The 21,560-nt window shown below is 42.2% G+C and overlaps 1 pseudogene; it reads left to right on the top strand.

Annotated features, from left to right (window-relative positions):
• The first annotated feature begins 425 nt into the window (after positions 1 to 425).
• LOC141798066 (galactosylgalactosylxylosylprotein 3-beta-glucuronosyltransferase 1-like) lies at positions 426 to 14,429 on the top strand (annotated as a pseudogene).
• The last annotated feature ends 7,131 nt before the right edge of the window (positions 14,430 to 21,560 follow it).

Below are 21,560 nucleotides of genomic sequence, written 5' to 3'. Positions count from 1 at the left end.
GTAAATTTGACCCTAGTGTATCATTGACCTTTGGTACAAAAATTAAAATTTGAATTTTAAGATTTTTTTGTGCTGAAAAAGAAAAAAAAATCTTACAAAATATGATTCCAAGTGAAGGAACACAACCAAAAGATGGTCAAAATGAAGCAAAAAATGACCTAGCAGGACAAAAATGTCCATGACTACCCCTGAGGGCAAAGGGCCAAACATGGTCAACTTGTTATAGGTTTTCATTAAAGATTGTGTACAGTGACTTAGTTACTGTTTGTATTTTACAACATGAACTCAAATTCTGATTTCTGATTCTCTTTTAAGGTTTTTTTTAAGGTTGTCAAAGATTTTTAAACTTTACTGAAGAGTTCAGAGTGCTAATTCATCTGTTTTGTCCCTGCAGGTCACGTTTAGCCAAATAACCGGTCCTGGAGATGCGGAGGAGAAGAGATATTCTTTCCATCGTGTTGATTGTGATTCCCTGGATGTTACTCATCACTGTTTGGCACCAAGGCGCCATCCCTCCACTTCCTGCCTTTTGCAAGGGTACGCAGCACACTCCACTAGCAATATCAAACCTGAAGTGGGTCCTCGAACCTAACACGACACTTCAGGTTCAGACAACAGGCCGTTCATTTCCAGCCACTCAGAAAGCATGACCATCGGCTTCATCAGAGCTCAATAACACTTGTCCAGTCATTATGAATCTCATCTGTGTTCATTTTTATATGCATGATGGAGACTGTGATGTTAATATTACCATACCCACTGTTATTATCCAGCACTGAGGAGACGTTTTTAAGAAATAGCTTTTATTTGTAGGTTAAATCAATTAACTATGTCCAATATGAATTATTCTCTTATGTTCAGAAAGATCTGCCTCTGATGAAAACTCCTATGTTTTTGAATTTTATACAAACCCACTAACGTATATTCTTAACCACACAGCATGTCAGTGTAAAGCAGCATGTCAGCTATCCATTAAGACCCACATTATTCCCAGATTTCACACTGTGGAAATGAATTTCAGAGCTTGTTTCAGCAGAAATTTGAAGTTTTCTTTTTCTTCTTGCTCAGCTTCTTGGATTATTAATCTTCCATGGTTGCACATAAGTCCAAGTTATTAATACACAAACTCACACTCCTCGCAGAGATCAGAAACCAGTGGTGTGAAATGTCAAGTGTGCTGAAAAATAAACAGGCCTGAATTAGAGAGACAGTAAATCAAGTAATGCTCTTTGCCCTTTTTTTTTTTTTTTTGAAAGGCATAAACATATGAAACAGGTTTACACAAAATAGCCAAAGTGCACCTTCAGTTTGTTTTGTAAAAAAGGTCAAAGAAAGACAGAAGGTTTGTCCAGGTGTCAAGGCCCCTTACGATTGCTGAGTACAACACCAACATGCCATCCATCCAGAAATGGAGACAAAAACATATGCATCAAGATGTTGCAGACCCGGCTGCAAGGGCAAAACATATTTAATGTTCACAAAGTGCAAAGTTTTCCTTTGTGTTTCCAAGAAGGGGAACTGCTTTTTGACATATGAAACCAAATAAGCACAAAAAAGCAAAACAAAAAGGAAAATGGACAGTTAAACTGGCTCTTATATCCATTTTTTGCTATTTTCTTTGGCACTAAATGATTGCCATCAAGGTTCAGATTCACATGTTCGGCGTTCCGATGTCCTCTCTACTGGACACATGATATCTGAAAAATAAAAACTTTTTTCCCCCCAAAAAAATGTATTTAGAATTCTAATGACCTCAGAAAGATTGGGGAATCTTAAAAACTTTGTGATTGGACAATATTTTTTTCCTGGTAGTCATCACAACAGAAGTGAAGACAGATAAATAAATAAAAAAAAAAAAACATTTGTTACAGTCTAAGGGCAAACCCAGAATCTATTGAGTCGACTAAAAAGAAAAAAATAATGCATGAGAAAGCACTACGAGTAAACATTTTGTTCTCTAAGTCTTTTTTTATGAAAACGGTGTTGAAAATGAAATGCTTTCAGTGATTTTAATATCTTATGGGATTAAGTGAAGACACAATGGGGCTTAAAAAAGATATTTGGCAGTGTCATTTGACCCAGCTGTGCACACTTGCTTCCTTTTTTTACGCTCTTGAAAGAGAAGCCGGAGGGTTTTTGGCAGCACGCTCACTGGCAGCCTCTGCTGAACATCTGGCTATCAGCAGATTGTGTTAATCTATCCACGGCAGAAAGATCGTCCTTATGTTGGAGGTGCAAATGGTACTCAGGCAGAACAGTGACAAAAGATTACCATTAGCACAATGAAAAGAAATTAAGCATCTTAATGATTTCATTATCATATTCTATCCATCATCAGCTCAAAACTCGGTCCCCACACTAAACATTGATCCAGCATGTTTACCTGCAAGTAAAAGAAACAACAAGTTTGTCTGCCCCTGCTGAGATATCTGGTCATGAACTCAGATTACCAGTGTGTGCATAAAGATAACCTAATTGAGCCCCTATTAGGTTCATGGAACCTTCTAAGTGATCTTGAAAAAGTTTCCCTTCTAGATATATACCTGATCATAATCCACACTTTAAAATGAGATTATCAGCACAGAAAAGGGTTGATCTAAACGCTGTTTAGTAGCTGCCTGATCGGGTGGAGCAGGACAAGATTGATTTACAGCACGTCAAAGTCTCTATGACAACACCACGCCGGCTGATGAAGTTTAGTAGAGAGGGATCTGTGTCTTTCTCTGCTGAAAACGATTTCTGTGATTAATTTTGTAGTGATGGTGGACACTGGAGCCTAACTGTTAGACAGAAAAAAGACAGAAGAGCAGAAGAAAGATAAACAGGAGAAAGATGGAGCACAAGCTCAAGGCCAAAACAGGGGCTAATGTTGACTCCAACCCACAGTCAGCAGTTATTCTGCAGTGGTCTGTTCAAACTTGAGAGTCTATCAATAAAATGAATAATGGTAATGGTAGATGACTGGCAGGACATAACCAGGATTTACTACGCTTACTCATTACAGATGTTTAAGAGGACGGGGCTGTGAGTACTGCTATATGTCCATATAGCAGCTACTAAACTACTTGCAAAGTTAGCTTGTTATGTTTCAAAGCATAGCTTTACCTAAGTGTTGATAAATACCTTACCTTGTGGTGTTGTATCTGGTTAAAATTTGTCTTGAACAAAGAAAAGTAGAGTTAAAAAGACAATGTGATCTCCATTTATTTCCAAAACAATCACATCTAGTTAAGAGTCATGTCTTCACCACAGTGTGGTTGAGACTCGGTTGGTTTGACCTTGGTTTCTAGACTCCATCAAAAATAGGTGCTGGGTGCTACTGCTGTAAATAAAGAAGAAATGACTACCAATAAAACAAAATATCTAAGAAAAAAAATGATCCAAGATGGAGTCACCTATGACTTCAGAATTTTTAAAGGTCTCATATTCTGCTCCTTTTCTGCAGTTTAATATGGATCATTCATCATGAAATGGTAGAAACATGTTTTGGTCCAAAAAGCCAATAAACCAAGCACAGCAGCATTGTTTCCAGGCTGTCATAGCTCCTCTGTTCAGAACAGTCTGATTTAGTGGGCATGACCTTCTTATGTAAATAAGCCACCACTGATACCATATCGCTCTCCCGGGTCACTGAGAGCGCCGCTGTGTAACCACGACTACCGAGCTCCGAGTGCACAATGTTTAAAAAACAGCGAAGCTCGTTTACCGTAACATTACAAAAACAGAGCAGTGATGGCTCTTCAACTTTGGCATTCATCTCCCCGCTGCTGGAAAGAATTTTCTAAAACAGCGGTGAGGGGATCAGGTCAGACTTGCTCCTGATTGGTCGATTGGTCGGCAAATCCCCCAAATCCAAACAGCTCGTTTTAGGTCAGGATTTTACATTCACAAGCACTACTAAGTACAGGTTTTGTCAATATCACATTTTGTGGGCTGGGAGGAAAGACAAAGACCCACAAATTTAACTAAAATACTTAATAAAATGATTGATAATAAAGTGATTTTTGCATAATATGGAACCTTTACGTCAAGTTACTGATGAGCTAAAACATGATGATAGCTGAGTTACAACATGTTTTTGGTAGGGGTCTGAAGGCCTATCTAACTCATCATGATGTTACAGTCATGATAAGGAACGCCTGGGGCAATATCCTCTTTGTTTTTTTTGTTTTTTTTGTTTTTTTTTACAGTCAAACACAAACTGAATGATTTCCTTGTTATAGCCAAACATCCTGAAGCTGTGCTTTCTGCAGGAAAATAACACATTGATGGCAAGCTTGGGGAATGGAGTGAGACAGGCAGAGGGTGATGGTGTCTGAACATAAAAAGAGGGCATGTCCGCTGGACCCACATTTTTCTTTCTTTATGAAGAAAAGCCCAGAGGCAATGTGGAGGGAAAAGCAGGAGTCATCCCCTCCCGTCCCTTTGCTCCCCCTGTCTCTCTGTCCATCAGCTGTGTTATCCTCTCACAGTGCCTGCTTTCACTTTTTGCAGCCTGTCAACAACTAGTAAAAGAGATCTTTATCACAGCCCAAGGTCCCACTAATGCCTTACATGTCTTCTTATCCCAAATCTGCAGATGATGGTGTCGAGGGGAGGCAGGAGGTGGGTGGCCAGGGTCAAGACTGCAAGGAAAACTGTCCCTCAAAGTATGTGTACAGGCGGCCTCCACCTTGGTCCAACGTGCTGCCCATCATCTACATCATCACCCCCACATACAGTCGTCTGGTCCAGAAGGCAGAGCTAACACGGCTAGCAAACACCTTTCTCAATGTCCCGAACCTGCACTGGATCGTGGTGGAGGACTCTGAAAGGAAGACATCTCTTGTGAGAAGACTCCTCCAACAAAGTGGGCTTAACTATACCCACCTTAACGTAGAGTCACCGATAAACTTTAGGGCGAGGGGTAGCTGGGGAATCCCCAGGGGCACCATGCAGAGGAATCTGGGCCTTCTATGGCTGAGGGAAACCTTCCACCCAAACAGCAGCCAAGCAGGAGTTGTCTACTTCGCTGACGATGACAACACATACAGCCTGGAGCTATTTGAGGAGGTCAGAGCTGGTTTATATTTCTCTTCCTGCTTTTTAGCAACATTCAGTTTCTACATTATTTTAAAAACCCTTGTAATGTGGCCGAAAATGTCTGTAAGGACAAAAAAACAAAGCAATAGTAGAATGTCATCTAACGTGAATTATGAAAATCTGTCCATTTTCCTGCATTAATACTTAAAAGCTGCTCTACTGATCTAAGGTTCCAGTAAGTATGTCCTAAGCAGTGGTGTGCGGTCAGGGGAGGCAGTGCCTCCCCGAGGCTAACAAGAAAAAATATATATTTTTTTTTTATAAAAATTTTTTTTTTCAGTTGTTCGTATACAATTTGTCATAATTAATAGATAAAAAAGGAAATTGCTGAGTTGTCAATAAGAGGGAGGCTAATAGAGGGGACGGACATGTGTGTCGGAGGCAGAGACTCCGAGAGAGAGAGACCGTTTACTTGAAATCACAACGTTTTGCAGGTTCGCGCATGCGTACTAAGGTCTAACGCTGATTAACGTGGGCATCGATGAGGCACAGCGCTTCTCTGCCTCCGCAGGTTGTAGTAACGCACCCTCTTTGAGGTCTCGCGATAGTTTGTTAGTGCAGACGTTTGATAGAGTATACCGGAGGTGCCTGGCCTGTGTTCTTGTGTTGTTGAGATACGAGTTATTTTTGTTCGTATTTTGCTCTTTGTCCTTTGATGTAAATCCTGTAGAAATGCAGGTAAACGTATGTTTTGGGTTTAAATTGGCATTTCGTCTTGTTAACTCCGGGACTTCAGTCTGTCTCTGAACCGTAGATGGGAAAGCTGATTAACATTTATTTACTTTGCTCGTTGCTGGTAACCGGTGTCTAGGAGTCCGGGCCAAAGTGAGGGAAAAGACTAAAGAGGAGGAAAAAAGGTGCACCTAGTGCACAACCGCACATTTATTGAAGAAACAAAGACCAAAATAATGTACTCCTGCCCCACACTCACCATGCATGCACTCAGACCGTCTCTCCTTCTGCTATGTTACACGTGCGCACACACACACACACACACAGCACAGACTGTCACCGCTTTAAAGGGGCAGGGCTGGCCAGTAACAGTTTGTATTAGCAAATGTGAGCAGTGCACCGCATATATAACACACAAATAGAAATTTCAACTTTAGCTGGCTGCGTGCCTCCCTCTTCATGGACCTCACCGCACGTTACTGGTCTTAAGTATGTACCAAGTATGTCCAGATCATAAAGTGGGTAAATCATGTGACCTGGAAGGTGTTACAAGTTCAGCAACTATTAGGCTGTTATGAAAAAACTTGGGATTGATCAGGGAACCCAAAATATGGTAAACACTCATTACACTATAACCCTTCATTCACACATAAAGCGTGTGCATCGCATAGAAACCACTCTAGTCAATCATTGCATTCACACAGCACACGCTGCGATCCGCCGGTGCTGCAATCACCAAAGGCTGTGCGCGGCTGTGTCTCTGTGAGGCTGTTGTTGCTGGAGTGTGCTGCAGAAACACGTCACAAATGTGTAAATGTGTGCACAGCAGACTGTAGCAAACAGGAAATCAGATACAGAAAAAATCAGGCTATCCAGTCATTCCAATATAAAGCACCATGTTCTGGCTCCGGGTCGTAAGTCTCACTCTTGTTTATTGAAACTACATCACTGGCACATGGCCAGAAGTCATCAGCAGGTCAGATCCAGAGGAAATATGACATTTTGGATGAGGAAAAGTTCATCTTGCAGGCAAAAAACTTTATTCTATATGACACAACACATCCTTTCTATAAAGACACCAACAGAAAGGAGAATGCATGGACTGGAGGTGCTGAAGTTTTGGGAGGACCAGGTGAGTTCAACATGCTAATTAATCACCATGCAAGTACGTTGTCATGAAATCCTGCTGGAACATGTGGTTCTCCTGTGATCTTGCGTGTTATCCAGCTGCTATGGGCGCTGCCCTGCTGCGCTGTAGAGACGCATTCAGTATGAATTGGGGTGTGCCCAAAAACTGCAGCATTGCTCAGATCAGCGCTCAGAGCGTCGCCCACGCTGTATGCATGAATTAGGGGTTATGTGCAGAGCTGGTTCAGACCTCTATGGGGCCCTTGGGAAAATTCTGCAAAGGGGCCCCCCTCACTGAATTCAACAGCTGCACCTGCCATCGCGGTACTTCCACTCATCCCCCTTTAAACATATTGCACTGTCGCCACAATGCCACTTGATGGTCTAAGAATAAAATCAGAACAAATTCAAAAAAATCAAATCAAATTTAACTTGTAATCAATGATCTCTACAAAGTTCAGGAAATTGTGTCCGCTAATGTCTTTGAATCCCATGTACAGGATGTGTGCCATGTCTTTTAAATATGAAAGTTGTTATTCAAGCAAAGATATCACAACCACAAGCCATGGGGTAAAATGTGAAAAGCAGGACAGATTCTGCTTTTTGGTAAAGATAAAACTAATTTTAAGTAGGAACCATGAACAAATGTCTTTGTTTTCCTTTTTGGAGGGTAAGAAAAAGTTGGAGATAGTGTCCAGTGAAAAAGCACAAAGCAATGATTAAAATTTAGGCTATTCTTAGTCACCCTTTCACCCTCAAAAGGTTTCATCGAGATCACACACAGGGAGTTTCACTGAGGACCCTTTATATTTCAGGCATTTTGTAACCATGAGTGAGGAGGGAACGCAGTGGATATGAGACCCTGCTGTACAGTGCAATGTTACAGAGGAGCGCAGACTGTCTGTGCTTCACACAGCACAAATCGGCTGTCTCAGTGAATCTTTTTGATACTTTCCTTAAAAATTGGCCAACATAGCAAAGCCCATCAATACAACTCATGTGTAACACACACTGTTAAAACCATTAGGATACATGGGCCATGTCATATGGGGCACAGACAGCCAGCCCGTGTCATGAGGAGCACAGACAGCCTTTTCCTCCCTCTTTGCAACATCTCACTGTACAAAAGGGTCTCATATCTGTTTCTCGCTCACAAAACGCTGTCACAACAAAAATGATTTTGCTTAAACCATTGTCTTAAAATGTATAGGAGATGTTTTTGGAAGTTTTGTAGCAGAAAATATTTCATTTTCAAATATTTAAAAAATCTTATCTAACTATTTAGAATGTAAACTAAGTGTTTAGAAAAGAAGCTAAATTTTCTTTTCTTGATAAAATAATATAAAACATCATACATTTAGATAATATTCAACATTTATACATACTAATTGACAATATAGTTAAAAAATATTTCTCCAAGTCTGCAAAAAAAGGGATGTCTTAGTGCTAAATGTGGACAAATGTTGTTTGTAGTGTGTGCAACTTTAAAATCAGCAGCCCATAGTTGTGTGGCAGCTGCTAATACAGTGGCATGGTTAAAATCCACTGATTTTAGAACAAATCATAGCTTCAGCTGGAATAAACCCTCCGTCCGCGTTCTGCTGTCAAGATGGCACACTGATGCCCACATAGAGTGTGTTGATGTTATGTGTTCGGTGGACTAATATCCTTTTTCCTTCCTCCTCTTCTCTCCTCCAACTCTCCTTCTGTTAGATGAGATGGACCCAGAAAGTTTCAGTTTGGCCTGTGGCCTTTGTGGGCAGTTTGCGGTATGAGTCCCTCAAGGTCAATGCAGCTGGGAAGGTCTACGGCTGGAAGGTGGCGTTCGACCCTGGTCGACCCTTTGCCATTGACATGGCCGGCTTTGCCATCAACTTGAGACTTATCCTTTTCAAGCCACATGCATATTTCAAGCTTCTTAGGATGAGAGCAGGCTACCAGGAGAGCAGTTTGCTTCAGCAGCTTGTTACACGCGATGAGCTGGAGCCTAAAGCAGCCAATTGCACTAAGGTAATTTTTTTTTCTAACACTGATTCATGTTGGTCAGATTGACTTGAACAGTCAGTGTTTGGGTGTTTGTGCAGATGGTAAAGTATGGACGTGAGTGAAACTAGTCTGCTGCATTTGCTGCTGAAGAAATTATTCATAATCCCTTTCCTGAGTAGAAGTCCAACAGTGCTGTCCTAAATGAGCAAAAGTACAAAAATGCAGTTTTTAATGTGACTGGCAAACCATCTCATGTATCACAAGTCATGAACCTAATCCACAGCAAAATGTAACTTGATATTACTTAATTAAACATATCTAATCAATATAAAGCCTACTAGAGCTTGCTAGCTGTCTAATTATCCCCTGTCTGTCAAGATAAAGGAGGATCTATTCAGTTGGGCTCCAGCGCCACCTTCTGGCCTGGGGACTCACACACACTGTTGTAAACATATGACTTATGTGACTTTAACCAGGCGTGTGTTTGCTTTGGAACAAATTTTCTTTGTTAATGTCAACTTTTTACTGGATACATCGCAATGTATATGCAATATTTTTAAAAAGATACACGATGTGCAATGTTTCCACAGAATTAGAGTAAGGCCCCTAATATGTCACATACAGCAAAAGTTAAGTATCGCAAAAGTTATGTACCATCCATTGTGACAAGCCCACCCACTTGAGAGGTTTGTGCCAAAAATTGCAATCAAAAAGTCAGGCAGCACAAACGAGAAAGCTGACATTAGGAACAAAAGTCTGATCATTGTGAAAAAAGGACAGAACTGTAAACAAAAGAACTGATGATAAGAAAAGTAAAAGGCCAATTATTTACACAATTACATGAATATTTTGATTGCAACTTGTGCATTTTTTGCTCAAGTTACACTCAACAAAAATTTAAACGCAACACTTTTGTTTTTGCTCCCATTTTTCATAAAATGGACTCAAAGATCTAAAATTCATTCCAGATAAACAATATTACCATTTCTTAAAAATGTTGTTCACAAATCTGTCTAAATGTGTGATAGTGAGCACTTCTGCTTTGCTGAGATAATCCATCCCACCTCACAGGTGTGCCACATTGAGATGCTGATCTGACATCATGATTAGTGCACAGGTGTACCTCATACTGCCTACAATAAAAGGCCACTCTGAAATGTGCAGTTTTGTCTCACAGCAAAATGCCACAGATGTTGCAAGCATTGAGGGAGCGTGCAATTGGCATGCTGGCAGCAGGTATGTCAACCAGATCTGTTGCTCGTGCACTGAATGTTCATTTCTCCACCATAAGCCGTCTCCAAAGGCGTTTCAGAGAATATGGCAGTACATCCAACCAGCCTCACAACAGCAGACCACATGTAACCACACCAGCCCAGGACCTCCACATCCAGCAGGTTCACCTCCAAGATCGTCTGAGACCAGCCACTCAGACAGCTGCTGGAAAAATTGGTTTGCATAACCAAAGAATTTCTGCACAAACTGTCAGAAACCGTCTCAGGGAAGCTCAACTTCATGCTCGTAGTCCTCATCAGGGTCTTAACCTGACTCCAGATTGTCGCCATAACAGACTTGAGTGGGCAAATGCTCATATTCGATGGCGTCTGGCACGCTGGAGAGGTGTTCTCTTCACGGATGAATTTCGGTTTACATTGTTCAGGGCAGATGGCAGACAGCGTGTGTGGCGTTGTGTGGGTGAGTGCTTTGCTGATGTCAGTGTTGTGGATGGAGTGGCTCATGGTGGTGGTGGGGTTATGGTAGGGCAGGCATCTGTTATGGACGAAGAGCACAGGTGCATTTTATTGATGGCATTTTGAACGCACAGAGATACCGTGATGAGATCCTGAGGCCCATTGTTGTGCCATACATCCATGAACATCACCTCATGTTTCAGCAAGATAATGCACGGCCCCATGTTGCAAGGATCTGTACACAATTCATGGAAGCTGAAAATGTCCCAGTTCTTGCGTGGCCAGCATACTCACCAGACATGTCACCCATTGAGCATGTTTGAGATGTGCTTGACCAGCGTATATGACAGCGTGTACCAGTTCTCACTAATATCCAGCAACTTCCACAGCCATTGAAGAGGAGTGGACCAACATTCCACAGGCCACAACTGACAATCTGATAAACTCTATGTGAAGAAGACGTGTTGTACTGCATAAGGCAAATGGTGGTCACACCAGATACTGGCTGGTTCTGAGTCCCCAGACCCCCAATAAAGAAAAAAAAAAATTCAGAGCAGCCTTTTATTGTGGACAGTATAAGGCACTCTGTCATGAGAAAGTCCGGATGGAAAAACAAAAGCAGTGGAGGATCCAAATGCAGATAAACAAAAACTTTATTATAACCAAATCCAAAAGTCAAACTGAAAATCCAAAACCTTAAACAAAAGAAACAAAACCAAAAACACTGGAAGACTCACAAAAAGCACAGGAGACACAGGAGGCATGAAGGCACAGCGACAGGCGACAGCAAACAATGAACCCACAAAAAGCACATGGAACACAGAGACTATATAGACAGGGGAGTGATTGGCACAGGTGTGAAACAAGACACAGGTGAAACACATGAGGAGCAATCAACGAGGAGGGAAACACTAGGAGAACCAAACCAAACACAGGGAAACTCAAGACAGATACTAAATTCATCTAAAACACAGAAACACTGAAAATAATCACAAAAAGACATACCACAAGTGACACACAAACACAAGACAAGAACAGAATTACAAAGAAACACGAGGGCAAAAACACAAGAAAACCTAGAAAACCTGAACCCAAAACCAGACCATGACACACACCTGTGCACTAATCATGATGTCAGATCAGCATCTTGATGTGGCACACCTGTGAGGTGGGATGGATTATTTCAGCAAAGCAGAAGTACTCACTATCACACATTTAGACAGATTTGTGAACAACGTTGGAGAGAAATGGTAATATTGTGTATTATCTAGAATGAATTTTAGATCTTTGAGTCCATCTCATGAAAAATGGGAGCAAAAACAAAAGTGTTTTGTTTATATTTTTGTTGAGTGTCGATTATATCTTTCAAATTTGTGTATATTTTTTTGCAAATTATTATTTTTTTGTTTGACAAAATCTAATTCCATATTTAGATAGCCAGTATCCACACTGCAGTCACCTTCACAAGCACTCACAAACACCGAGACTGAGACTGAGACTGAGGAGGAGAAGGACAAGTAGGGGAAGAGAGATGCTTTCAGCCATCTTTTTCTGCTCCCTCCTGGCCATTCACAGGGGTAAATGAAAGGAGGGGATTCAGGGAGTGGTGGAGAGAGTGGACTTACAGGGAATGGGGACGTCACACTGATTACAGATGAGTGCAGGGATGGACAGAGAGGCGGGAGGGGAAGAGGAGGGAGAGTTCCAACACAGAGAGGAGCAGAGGAAATGAGCTTGACACTTTCTTCTTTCCCCGCCCCTGCTCCTCTTGCCATCCTTTTCCAGGGTGTTTGTCTGGTGTCGTGGGCAAAATGAACCTAGTCTGAAGGCTCAGTAACACAATGACACACCCTTAAAACCTGAGAGCAGAACAGATGTCCCACTGTAAGGGGAAAAGCACACACACTGTGTCACAGCATCTGCAGTCACGTGTCTAATGCTGGGTTCACACTCAAGTAGCACTTTACACATAGAGGCCCTGTTGGAGCTGTAACTGGGATTGACTGTTTTGAAGAACATGAAGCAGGGCGGGGAGCTAAAAGGGCCAGAGTGAACTGAAGAAGTGCATCAAGGGAACAGCGTGTTACTAATGCAGCTGTCATTTATGTTCCATTTTCTTACCAGGTACTTGTCTGGCACACACGGGCGGAGAAACCATCCCTGGGAAATGAGGGAGTATGGCACACAGACCCCAATATGGAGGTTTGACCTTCTCTCCTGGCACCACGGTATAATATTTTATTTCTTGGAGTGTTTTCAGTCACCTTTATCACATGCTCTAAAGTAGTGGTCACCAACCGGAGTGAATGCAAGATCTACCTATAGAAGTCTTGAGGAAAAATGGAAAACACATTTTGTGTTTCCAGTTTTAACAAGTCTAGATGTATCATTTATAACAAAGTCCCTTAAATGTAAGTGTTATAAGCTGTTTTGCTTACCTTCTGAAACTCTTTGGATGTTATAGCTTAACCCTTTATATTATGAGAAAATGGAACTCTAATGTGTTTAGTAAATTCTCAATCAGTGCCATTCAGTTACCTGCAGCTACCATCAGTTACATGTTAAAGCAGCATCACTTCAAAACACCATATAAAAGACACATATCAGTGAGATGGCTGTGACTGAATATGTCTGTGAGTGCCTCATAGTGTGGCTCTACAGCCAGTTTGAGACACTCGGTAAGGTGGCTGACAATAAGATGGCTCCTGAATTTTGATTAGTCTGCATGTGACTGTGTGTCTACAAAACATGGAGATTAACTGAGTTATAAGGAATGTTGCACACACAACATTTTTCCATGAAATATGTTCTTGCCATCACTGCTTTAAATGTCCCTTTTGTAGTAATTCAAAGGTTTATCTTATTAATTTTGTCTTTAAAATAATAGACTGGCTGACACATGTTGGCCCTCATTTATCAATCTTGATCCTGATCAGCTTTTGATAAACCTGGCGGCTGAAAACAATCGTAATTTACATAACACGCCCCTAAATATTCAAGGTTCAGCTCGTCCAACTCACGGAATTTACGACATGGACGGACATGTTTCGGGAAAAAGGGAACTTCTCCGCTGGTAATCCACAACGCCATAGCAACAGAGGTAGAGAGGAAATGATGCCACGTTGTTTGGTAGTCAGAAAAGTAGAGCGAATCAGAAATAAACTCACCTGCAAGGAAATTACTGCAGTGATTCAGCAGCGTGGATGTGACAAAGTAAAATACAGCAGAGTTTTAAACATTTACACATCCTTCGTTTATACCTCGAATAATTCATCTGTGATGTCTGACTATTAGAAGCCACAATATTATTAAATGTTTCCGTTCAGGTCCAGAAACGTGGAAAGTTATCTTTTAAAGCTGTGTTTGAGCTCTGAAAGAAGCTGTAATCAATACAGCTTCCTTAATAAAATCTGTGCTAAAAGTTTGATCCAGCGTTCTCTGAATGTTCTCATGGACATGGGAGTGTTTTAAAAACTCATGACCGCCTCTTTATTTTGATTTTTGTATTTTTCTAAAGTTAACCAATAAAGGAAACACATTTTTTTATGGGGAGAAATCAGCTGACAGCTCTTCCTGCTCTTTCATAGCAAAGTATTTTAAAGATTGGTGGAAAAACAGTGAAATGTTAAAAACATTCTTGGTGTCATATCTCATTCAAGGATCTAAATATTAACCTTAAAACATCAGTTTTTATGTCTGAAAATGTTTTGTGCTCATATGATGTAATAATTCTCCTCCACAGACGGATTTCCCTCGCTGCACCGCGCTCCCCACTGACATGAAACTTGCCTGCATTAACTCAGACCTGGCGTGGGATTTGAGTGCACCTGACGCCCATGTTCAGATTGGTAAATGCTGATCTGTGCGTGGAAAGGAGTGTACATCCATTTTTCAGGCATACACAGGTGTGATAAATGAGGGCCATTATTACGTATAATACAGTTTTATACTAATAGCTAGTCTGATGAACTAGCTGAACACTCCAGCATATACAATCCTATCACTGATTGGCTAAACAAAACACTTGGTTCATGGAAAAATGTGATATTCTCTGTGTTCATTTCATTAATAACAGCGGTCTCTATTCTAACCTTGTTCATGTGTTGCTACATACCCTGCATTAGACAACTGTGCCCCAAATGTATCACCTCAGCCATTAATGATAAATATCCACCACCACCACCACATCAGTTACTGCAGCATCCAACTGAACTCTTTCCTATAGCTCCCACCTCTGAGCCTGGACCCGGAGAGGCTCTCCCAGGGGAAGATGAGCCAGAAGACCGTTATTCAATCCCTGACTTCCTGTAAATACACAGTTGAGCTAAGGTTTAAAACACTCACATTTAGTTTTTTTGCAACACATATAGACGCAAGACTAATGGTTTTCCTTCTTCCTTTGTCTTCTTCTGATGTGAGCTAAAGTCAAGCAGTTATGGGTTATTTTTTGGTTTAAATGTATTTTATATTTTCCAGCTATTTTATATTATATTTTCCAGGTATTTTATATTATGGTACTAGTTTTCTATTCAATGTTGCTGCTGCTTAAGTTATTTCACACAATGGAGTAAATTTCCACAATGCTCTGTGCAACGAAGAACGCTTGCTGCTCTTAACTGCTAATAAAGAATGCTTACACAAACCCCTCACGTATAGTGGTTCAAGAGTTCATCCACACCCACACCACATACAATCAGCTTGATTTAAAGAAAACAAAGAACATGGATTTGTTGTCACTTGGGTCATCTCAGATTCTCTCAGAGTCCCTCATAAGTCCTGTTTCCACCAAGCGGTTTGGTTTGGATGGGTTGGATCGGTAAAGTCTGATCCTGTTTGTGTTTCCAATTATGCCCTTCTTGGTAGGGGGCATGCAAGCCGGATGCCGATAGTCAGTTCAGCGCCAGTTATGTGATAGTGTGCTGCCTGGAGCGCAGCTGGCCCAATGGTTTAGGTCGTGCTCCATAGAGTTCACCCTCATGTGTGTGGCCTGGGTTTGAGTCTAACCTTGCCCTGTTTCCTGCTCCAGCCACTGTCCTCTCTTTTATCCAGTTAAAAGCACAAAAGACCAACAAATAACTATAAAAAGTTGCATGATGCCAGAGCAGTGTGACAAATTTTACTCCGCTAATAAATCCAACGCAGAGGAAAAACTTGACACAGTGAGCAAAGAGCAACAATGGAAGACATCCAGCCACTCGTCTTCTCTGTGATTGTCATGTGGCTCTTTGTTACAAAGAACAATCAAGCTTTGTTTCAGAGAAGGCTGTGTGCCGCCAGGAGAGATACAGCAGCCTCTGTCACACAGGAAGTGACGATTCTGTAGCTCCACCGTCTGGGGCCAGATCGGTGTGTCAGGCACCCCAGCAGAAGGGTATTAAAAATCGGGATGGAACGTGTCAGTGGTTTGAGGACATGTCCCTGGATTAGTCAATGGAAATGTCCCAAAATGTGTGGCGTACTGAGAAGAACTGAACTGAACCACTTGGTGGAAACAGGGCTACAGTCTCTACTGCACAGACTCTGGCTGATGGTGCCTGTGACATGGGTTCTTCAGCTTCAAAACTGTCTGATGGCAAAAGCCACCCTGTCCACTTCATTAAGTCTATGAATGTAACACTTTTATCAAGCTTAACTGGTGTCACAGCATTTTATTAGAGTCACTGTTGAAAGGTTCAAATTCTTCATCGTCTATGCTCTCTCAGTGGTTTCACACAATCAGATTCTGTGCTCTTACTCCATGTGGTGTCTCAAAGCTACAGAGGAGTTTTAGGCCTTGAAACTGTTTCACTTTTGCCTGAAAATTATTTGAACTCTTTTTTTTTGCCTCTGAAATGAATGACGTATCAAGCAATATTTAAGATGAAGTACACAAGAGCTGACTGACCCATAAATCAACTTACAAACTTAGCGGTACATGTTCTCAGTATTTAATGTCAGTTATAAAGAGCTTTTCTCTTTGAGGGCTTCTCTAAGGCACAAAACCCTTCACACTCAAGCCCCACATTTTCCTCATTTCCACTCTCATCTCCTCATGTGACCTACGTTTTATGCATGTGATCTTAAGGTTGTTTATTTGCCACAGCGTTTTTGTCTCAGAGAGAGATTAAAGCTCAAACAAGGAAATAACTGAGAAGAACCTTGCTTATGTCTGAGTGTTTTGTATGTACACCAGAAGTAATCACTGTGTGTCTGAGCTCTGACTCGTTCGGCCTGAAGGTTTGGAAAAGCACATTTCTTGGCTGAAAAGAAAAATATGCAAATTACCCACAAAAAATTAGACGTCTGATGGACATGCAGATCAAGCAGAGGTGTCAAGTAACTCAGTAAAAATACTTTATTACCTCACTTAAATAAAAATCTGGGGTATTTATACTTTCCTGGAGTAATTATTTTTCAGCCAGGGGGGTGAATTTTAGGACCCTGTGGCACAGCCTAAGCTGTTGACCTTAATGGCATTTTTTCCCCTTAAGTTACTTTTGCTTTTATACTTGAAGTAGTTTTAAAACCTGTACTTTTACACTTTTACTTAAGCAAGAAGCTTGAGTTGATACTTCAACTTGTACAAAAGTCTTTTTAAGCCCTACTCTCTACACTTCTAACTTAGTAATGAATGTGAATACTTTTGACACTTCTGAGATCAAGTTTATAACACGCCTGTCGGTCAAAGACCAAATCTGGACGTCTACGCAACGTTCAACTTAGGTCTGTTATTTGGACCTCTGACCATGTCCCCACTTGGACGTCAAATTGCAGTTCAATATTTGAACCAGGGCTTTTTGGATGTCAAGTGGACGCCTGAGCAGGAGTGAGTGAGTGAGCCCTTTGAGAAAACAGATGTTCAAAGGATGGCCGTCCAGTGTCATTTTGGGACCTCCAATTTAAACACAACTTTTGGATAAAAGTAAAATTTTGATTCTGCTTCCTGTTTCTATTCTGAAATGGTGTTATCTTGCAGTCTCGTCTTCCTCTCCTCCGTCCTCTCTTCTTCCCTCCTGTGCTCACTGGGCATCAACAGGCATACCATAGTCTGGGATGCTGGAAAACTGAATTTTACTGTCTGTTTCTTGCTCTTCAAACACTATGACCTGCAAAAACAGCACAAAATAAACAGCTCAGCAGAGGTCATGGCAGGGCAGAGGAAGTGGGTGGATGAGTCAAGCTCACATCAATTTATGCAACCTTACGGAAAATGAAATTTGGGAAAGGCCAGTCAGAAATACACTTTTCCAGGCCTTGGTAAATGATGTTTTAAAGGATTTTTTGAACCAGTTTGTGTTTACCTTGATGATATACTGATTTTTTTCCCCTGATGAGAGAACACACATTCAGCATGTTCACCAAGTTCTGCAGCTGTATGTGAAGGCTGGGAAATGTGAATTTCATGTCAACTCCATCTCATTCTTGGGCTTCATCATCTCACCGGGAAAAAAGCCAAAATGGAACCTGCTGAGGTCAGTGCTGTGGCTAATTGGCCTATCCCTACCAACAGAAAAAGTGTGCAACAGTTCCTAGGCTTTGCAAACTTCTATCGCAGGTTGATCTGGAACTTTAGTGCTTTAGCAGCACCATTGCATGCACTGACTTCTCCCCATGTTAAGTTTAAATGGACTCCACAGGCAGATGAAGCTTTCCAGAAACTTAAGACTATGTTCACCTCAGCTCCTATCCTCCAGATCCCGGACCCACATCGACAGTTTGTGGTGGAGGTTGATGTCTCCATTGAGGGCCTTGGGGCAGCCCTCTCTCAGAGATCAGCCAAGGATGACAAATTCCACCCCATGCCTTCCTGTCACATAAGTTTACCCCTGATGAGGGAAATTATGATGTGGGTAATCGAGAATTGCCGACAGTGAAGGTCGCTTTAGAGGAGTGGGGACACGGGCTGGAAGGGGCTGAGCATCCATTCATAGCATGGACTGATCATAAAAAACTTGAGTATATCAAGACAGCTAAGAGACTGAACTCGTGTCAGGCCAGATGGACTTTGTTTTTAAATCGCTTTAACTTTATCTTGTCTTACTGTCCAGGGTCTTAGAATGCTAAACCTGACGCCTTGTCTTGCCTATTTTACCCTGAGTCTGTTGCCAAGGAGCCTAAACCCATCCTTCCACTTAACCATGTGGTTGGAGCGGTAACTTGGCAAATAGAGTCTGTGGTCAAGCAAGCTAATGGTGAGTGTCCAGCACCTAGTGACTGTCCACCAAACCTGATGTTTGTGCCTGAGGTAGTAAGGTCACAAGTTATCCATTGGGCTCACACTTCTTTGCTAACCTGTCATCTAGGAGTGAAGCTTACTCTGTTGGTAATCAAGCAGAGATGTTGTTAGCCGTCTATGGAGAAAGCTGTGGGAGAGTATATGGCTGCATGTCCCACCTGTGCCTTCAGCAAAACACCCTCCACAGCACCTAGTGGACATCTGTGACCTCTGACAGTCCCAAGCAGGACCTGGTTGGACATTTCCTTATATTTTGTCACGGGGCTGCCCTCAAGTGTGCCATACTCTACCTGCCTGCACAATGAGGCGAAGAGAACACTGCTACAACGTGACTTTTAGGCTCATATTAAGTCGTTTAGGTGCTACTTAGAGCATGACACGGGGGCGGATTTTCACTCCTGTCCCGTCCTACTCCCAGAGAAAAAATCCTGTCCCGTCCCAATCCCGGGCTGGAGTAAAAAAATTAATCCACTCCACTCGAGGATGGAACTTTGGAGCTTTGAGAAGCACCCAAAGCTCCAAAGTTCCATCCTCGCCTCCTCCACTTGCGTCAGAGGGTGCTTCTCAAAGCTCCAAAGTTCCATCCTCGCCTCCTCCACTCACCTCCTCCACTTGCGTCTTAGTCCCTCCCACCAGAGATGCATGCCGGAGACGCGAGGAAACAAAGAGAGGAGAGAGGAGACGAGGAGGTTCATTTTATGAGCATTGAGATGTCCTCTCCTCAGGAGCGTCACATGAAGCGATGTATTTTAGTGATGACGGCATCACAGCTGGATAAACCGGTCTGAACGCACGGGAGAAACTAAATTAAGCAAAAAAAAATGTAAACAACAGGGCGCTCAACCGCAGAAAATTCATATTCACTTTTAGATCAGTTTAACATGAATATGTTCATGAATGAAAAAGAAAAATGTCACGTTTTCCCAGGCCCAGAGTGATAGTTTTTAATTCTTATATTGGGGCCCCTTTGTGTTCATAAATAATGTGTTTATTCTGCTATAAGCACTGCTTAGCGCACTGGTGGGACAGGAGGAGAGAAAAAAGCGGAGCTGTCTGCAGCGGTGCCTTTCATCCGTTACGCGCACGTAGAGGGACAGAGGTGAAACTGCTGCTGTATCAGCCAAAAATTGCATGATCTCACACCGATCACTGATAAAACAACAGTTTGCTACTGCATGGAAATGGCGTGGTTATGTGTTATTTTTAAAGGCATTATTGAACTGGCTGGAGTGGGCCAGTGGAGCGCGCAGTCAGCTGACCCGGAGCCTTTCAGTTTCACTTTGAGCCTGCGTCTGTCTGTTGTCCGGTCTCTGGGGCTCTTTCTAATTGGCTGTTGTCATCCTCAGTGAGAATGAATGTTGTAATCATCCAGATAAATATCAAACATATTTGAAAATTATCGGGGCGGCTCCGATGAGTCTGTGAGACAATCGTGGGGCTAAAGATTCGTCTGTCAACTGCTCACACTAGAAGATAATCTTCGCCCAACATCGGGCCCGATTTTAGTCCCCGACCAGATTTCTTCCCTGATTGTGGGGAGGACCGAATCGGGGTTAAATCTGGGTGAGAACCCTGTAGTGTGAGCCAGACTTTACACTTAAACAGCTTGTCTTGCTCCATGGTGCTCACGTTTCACACATGTGGACAGCTGACGCTTTATAGCCGGCTCTGATACGTCACAAGGGGGCGTGTCTGTCAGTGGAGATGACTTCCGCGAAGCCTGCACTTGTGTTTCCTCGATTATGCCTCCTCCAGCTCAGTCTCCTCTCTCCTCTCTCCTCCGAGCGCATTTGGCGCTTTGGAATGTCCTCCAATATGGCTGCTCACAAACTACTTCCGGTGCCGCGGAGGAGGGAGGAGATAGGAGACTGCATTTTGGCACATTGGGAAGCACCCTGAGAATGAGTTCGGCTGACCAGAAGTAAAACACCTGAGGGATCCACCCAGGTGTACAAACACCTCCCACAGGGCCTGCAGGGACACACAAAACAAAGAAAAGGGGAAGACACAAAACTGCAGCAGGCCCTAGTGGCAGGAGGCCGTAACACCCACCCCCATAAAAGTTGGGAACAACATGGCATCACAGGCCGTGGCAATGAGGCTTTAAGCCTGAACTTATGCCTTCCTTTCTTCTGTCAAAACCACTGCCACCGATCTGTGTGCCACTATTTCTGTGTATGTCTGGTTGTTGTCAGAAAAAAAAACATGATAGAGGCGGAAAAATCATGTCAACGAAATGTTATGTCTCATGCCACAGCCGCCTGTATTAAGGCAGGGACATTTGCAGAAATAAAAGCTCAGAAATCTGAAGCGCTTCATGAGACAGGCTTCAGAAAACATACTGACATAGATATAGGGAAACTCATGTAATGACAAATTAGTCATTACATTACATTAGTGTTTATTTTAACAAATTTATTGGCATCCCAACTGTTACTAGTTAATTGTTCATCCTTCATCTCATCTCATCTGCCATCACTTATCAGGGTCCAGGTCACGGGGGCAGCAGGGATCATCAAGTTCTCACTCTGAAGTGAAGTGAAACTTTGTGTTTGTATTTTGCTGCCCTCCTGTGGACACAGGATTGTCTCACATCTCTTTTGCTGTACTGCACATGAGTGGTTTCCAACCTTTTTTTTCTTGTGTACCCCCTGATCCTTTTTGTTATGTCTTGAGTACCCCCTCACTCAAGCATGTTGATGATTATCCAAAGGTAATATAACAAAACTGATTACTGACTAAAAATCATTTAGTCTCCTTGATGTAAACATTTAATTTTATGGCATTTT

This window comes from Halichoeres trimaculatus, unplaced genomic scaffold (assembly GCF_033239565.1).
Source record: "Halichoeres trimaculatus isolate MK-OKI-2021-1 unplaced genomic scaffold, fHalTri1.1 fHalTri1_scaffold_9, whole genome shotgun sequence".
In the NCBI taxonomy this organism is placed as follows: Eukaryota; Metazoa; Chordata; class Actinopteri; order Labriformes; family Labridae; genus Halichoeres; species Halichoeres trimaculatus.
The sequence above is the reverse complement of the archived record's forward strand: the minus strand, read 5'-3'. Positions and strand labels throughout refer to the sequence as shown.